The sequence below is a fragment of the Arachis ipaensis genome, chromosome B10, assembly GCF_059453495.1.
Source record: "Arachis ipaensis isolate K30076 ecotype BB chromosome B10, ASM5945349v1, whole genome shotgun sequence".
In the NCBI taxonomy this organism is placed as follows: domain Eukaryota; kingdom Viridiplantae; phylum Streptophyta; class Magnoliopsida; order Fabales; family Fabaceae; genus Arachis; species Arachis ipaensis.
In genome coordinates, this window is record NC_142435.1 from 46,720,634 (window position 1) to 46,725,807 (window position 5,174).

Below are 5,174 nucleotides of genomic sequence, written 5' to 3' on the forward strand. Positions count from 1 at the left end.
ATTTACATATATACATATAAATAGGCATCCCGCCCACACGCCATTATCAAAGTACAGGCGAACCGGTTGGGACTCAAAGAAAGAAGGGGACTTTTTACCCAATCCAATGATTGACAGGGCTGGGGCGGGCGTTAACTAAGTACTCAAGCTGCTGGAGCGCAGGTTGGGCAGTAAGCTTCGTTGATTCCCCACGAAGGAATCGGAATCTCGCTACTTCCCCTTACCGGAGTTTGGTTTGAGACTCAGGCTAGAGGATCCTTACTCTCCTGGGATTATTAGAGTGTCAGATTAGCCTTTGGATTCGTTCTGCCTTCCACTCTATATCTAATCATTTTCCCTACCAGTCGCTCTCTCTTTGGCCGGCCGTTAGATCAAGATAAGAAAGATCAGAACGTGAATGATGAGAATAGTATACAAACAAGAACACCACGATCTTGACGTTGCGGATGACGTCCGGCACCTTAATCCTCATCGGCACCGGAGGTTATGATAAGCAGCGGTTGGCCTCGTTCCAATGTCGGCAGAACAGTCCCCGCCGGAAGCTTCTCCAGATCCGCGATCCACAAGAAATGGTTTGGTTTGGCACAATGTGGAACCTGACGTTGCTGATATAAGAGTGAGAACCGGAGAAGATCGAAAGGTCGTCAACGGCGAAGACCGTCATATTGTTAAGAGTCACAAGCTCGGCGTACTTCACCTTTCTAGGGAGGGCTAGGATGCTGAAGCCATTGTTACGGAGCATGGCATCTCTGAGCATCAGGCGCATGATAGCAGGCTGCACCGAGCCGGAAGTATTAATATGTTGACCAGAACGATGATCTGGATGGAACGGGAACGAGAGCGAGGTCATCCTCTCCACGTCGCAAGAAAACGGAGCGATGAAACCTTGAAGGCCATGAATAACCACCATGCCGTTGTTGAAGAGATCAGGTTGCGTGATCTCCGCCCCTCCGAAAAAGACCTTAGCACTAGCAGTTGTGCTGGTCTTTCTATTGACCGAATCAGAGGTGACGGTGATGCAACGGCCTGGACTCAAGGTCTCGATCTTGGTACCAAAAGAAAGTCTCCGCATATAATCAATTGTGAAGAGACCAGGAACAATGTGCTCACGAAGGAGGTTAGGGAAAGAGAAAGAGAAGCAGGTGCGGAGGGAGGCATCTGATGGAGCGAAGATCGTTTCAGGGAACTTACTACAGAGCCAGGCAGAGGCAGCGGAGGCCGCGGAGTCAGAGAGTGAAGGAGCCGCCGTGGCTAGCTCGTGGAAGCCGAGATGGGACAAGATCGGAGGGAGGAGTGCTGTGTGAGAGAAGAACGAGTTTTCTTGGAGTTCTTGTGGAGTCGACGGTGTAGTTGCCGTTGTGGAAGGTGTGAAGCTTGCTTCCAGTCCTTCAATGGCGCTCACTCTGGAGAGGCTGCCTTTTTTTCTGCTATTGGCAGGCCTCCCTTGAACTTCCTCTGAATTTGATGCCATCATCGGCTGTTTCAAACTCTTGAGATCGAAGTTAGCACTAAAGTAAACCATTGGGGAATAGGATTATCAGCCTAGAGCGGAGCCTTTAGGGTCAGACCGGGGAAGGAAAGATGACTTCTTTCTTGCTTTCTGCCTTACTCCCGTATCATCTAGGGTTAGAGCCAGGAGGGCATAGGAATTAGGAATTGATAACGGAAAGGGGACGACTAAAAGGACTGACCTAAGGGTCTTCCATCTTTACAGTGAGTCCACTTCTTTACAGAACCGTAACAAAACCTCAAAGTTCCTTTACCAGGCATTTTGTCCGTAAGAGTTCCGACTGGATCTAGGGAATAGTAAAAAGTAATAGAATTCCTGGGAATAGTAAGGGAATTCCCCGGTTTGGGAATAGATTAACCAGGTTTAGTAGTGCTAATCCTTATATAGAGAACTCCCGATCGTAACTTGGATGATTTCATCGACCCTCCCATATACATCCAAACATGGCACTCTCCTAAAGTGGATTTATCTACTTTTAGGTTTGGTCTTATGTTTCGTGTGTATGATTGGGTGGTCGAGTTTGCAAATATGGATCTTCGGGTCCTCGCAGACACGAAGTCATCTAGTGCCTAGCTCCTTAGGAGAGAGTGATTCTCTCTTGCGGACCATTGGACCATAAGACTTTCGGCGTTGAGAACCTTTGTATCCGAGAGTAGACCTGTCATTCAAGAGCGAATTACTTTACTATCAGCCCAAGGATCAGGGCAACCTCTTGGATATCTCGCTTCTTGGCCGCTCTTTACGCTGTCCCACCATTTGGTGGTGTGCGGATAAGATATATCCGGGGAAGCGCTTTTATAAGTATGCTATCCTTGGCGACGATATTTGTATCGCCGACTCAAAGGTCGCAGAAGTCTACCTATCTACACTTAAGGATTTAGGTGTGACTATATCACTTCCTAAGTCTTTAGTGTCAGATGTGGATGGCGCTTAGTTTGCTAAGAAGTTTAGGTCTAAGAATTGTTCAGTGGATTTATCCCCAGTTTCTATTTGAAACCTGGCTAATTCCCATACAATACATGGAGTGTATTCCCTTCGTCATCTCTATAAGATACATAAAAGAAAGAAAGAGGTTTTTCCACTCTATGTGGATTGTATGGTATTGGTTATAGGCTTCTTGGTGAACTTAACCACACTAAGTCGTCTACAGTCTTACGGCTGAAGGCGATTTGGTTAAAGGCTAAGTTTCGAGTGGTGGATAGGACGGGGTAAGCCCTTCAATCCCTACCTGAAGGGAAGAAAAGTTTTCTATCTCCTTAAGGAGTTAAAACCTAAGGAGGTCCGACTCTTCCCTGAACAGTTGGTCTTTGATGGGGAGCGGGAGATTCTTGAAAGAAACGTTGTCTATCAATGGATGAGACAATGGTTCACTTGGCTGTCCTGGTACCATACCATCAGTTCTAATCCAGACCCTTCCCTCGATCAATTCTTTGATGCTCCTATATGTGCTACTTCCTGGAAGCGCCAAGACTTTGAGAGTAATATCTATATTCTTGCTAAGGTCTACGATATGGGGGTGGCTTGGTCACTTCAGACTTGTCCTTCGTACGTCTTGGACGATAAGACAGTGGTCACCTTGGATCCTCGGTGGTCTGAGTGGGCACGACTTCATGATGGCACCAGTGGATTAACCAACACTGGTCTATCAGTGAAGCTGGCATAAGAATTTTGGAAGGTAAGAAGTGAAATCAGCTAATCGAGATAGTAATACACATAGATGCATCCCTGTCCTAGTTACGTCCGGCATAGGAATTGAAGGAGAAGGATTTGCTGCTAACTTACCAGATTTTCCCTCTTCTCAATCTAGGGAGAGTACAACTATCAGAATAAGTACCTCGGGTCACCGTTAATCCACGGCAGGATAAACAAGGAGACGTATAAGAGTCTTTTGGATTTGATTCGATCCAAACTGTCAGGCTGGAAGGCAAATCAACTGCCGCTTGCAGGACGGATCACCTTAGCCAAAGCATGCATTCAGTCTATTCCAACTTTTCAAATGCAGTCAGCCAAACTGCCGGGCCATGTTTCCGGATATCTTTTGCAACTGCGCCAAAAAATCGGTCTGGGGTCAATTCTTTTTTTGTGCTGTCCAATTCCTCTCGATTTGAAGAAAAAAAGTCTTTGCAAGCCTCCTCGGGGTTATAGGCGGCATTTTATGCCAAGGCAGGATGTTGCGAAAGCACTCGTTGAAAGAGCGAATAACATTCATGTTTCCGCTCCCGGATTCGGTTCTCGAACTCGAGCAAACTAGAAATAACATAAGAAAGGTTGGTCGGATCAACGCGTAGAGAAATGCTATCCGACTTGATCACGCGTTTAAATTACTTGATCTGATTTACTATTCCAATTCCACTTTTTCTTTTTTGAGATTCTGTTGGTGTTCAGTGTGGTCTTGCTAATCTATATGTTTTCAGTTTCAAGAAAGAGAAGGAAACGGGGAAGAAGCGGGGTAGAGAAATGGCTAACTCATCAGGCTCATAACCTGAATTTTGCAGGTTCGAATCCTGTCTCTGCCTAATTTATTCGAAAGGTAGCCTCTCCAGGCTAGCTTACCATTACTTAGAAAAGCCGGAAAGAAGTAAGGGAAGGCTTAGCTCAAAGACTTTCAAGAGCTTGTTGGAGGAAGGAGTGATAAGAGGAGGAGAGGGAAAGAGGGCTTCCGTTCAATCCAAGGAATAGGCAGGCGATCCTCTTTGAAGGCTACTACGCATCCTCTACTGCTTGCCCTACTGTTCTGGTAGAACTAGGCTTTTGGCTGAACTAGCATCTTCTTCCAGTATTCTTAGCTTACTCTTTGCTTCCTGCTCTTGCCCTAACTATTTGACCCGCTTCCCATTACTAAATAGGGCAATTCCCCGAAAATGCCCCGCCCGTAGGTTCCTTTGTGTCGTTGGGGATTGAAATAGGAGGTTTGGAAGGAATCCTGAACCTGTGGTGGCGTTCTTGTGCTAATCGGTCCGGTCTCTGAAAGAAGGTGCAAAAGAGGCAAGAACGACTCAAGCAGCACCGACTAAGGGAACTTGTCCACGAATGTTGCATTCACCGGGACACTTGAGAGACCTTCTTTTATCAAATTGTTGGGAAATAGTCGAATCTTCCTCTTTCGAGAGCCGTGCTAGGGCTGCTAAGTCCTTTTCTGGGTGATCATCCCCTTACGAAAGAACATCTTATTACCATATTTAGCGTAAGTGCTGTGAAGAGATAGGTCGAGCGAAGGTCCCTAGGATCGTAGACTGCTTGGCTCACCCTTATTTGTAACGGTCTTACCGCCGAGATGCAACTATTGTATACCCGGGATCTGGTGGCCCTATTATATTAGTTGCAAACCCTTAGCTGCTCTTTTCTCGACTTGGCTTGCTTCATCAGGAACTTGAAAGCTGAATGAGATGTGCTAGACCGGGGCTTCTCTTTCCTCGGCCACTAAGCGATAGACTTGAGACAGATAGCTTTAGCTGATCTGATCTGCAACTATCTTTTGACTTTGAAAACGGAGTAACCAACCGCCTTACCCGCCAAGATCCTCTGCAATAGGGGACTTGGGGTCCATGGTCAGATCAATAAATTCGACTTTTGGGCACCTTACGCACTGGTCTTCCAGACCGTATAACCTTTTTATGGACTTAAACTCCTTCCTCGGGAATAATGAATGATGAAAAAGCTACAG

The 5,174-nt window shown here is 46.3% G+C and overlaps 1 pseudogene; it reads right to left on the bottom strand.

The window, feature by feature from the left end:
* Nucleotides 1-337: 337 nt before the first annotated feature.
* On the bottom strand, nucleotides 338-1,891 carry LOC148579917 (uncharacterized; annotated as a pseudogene).
* Nucleotides 1,892-5,174: the final 3,283 nt, after the last annotated feature.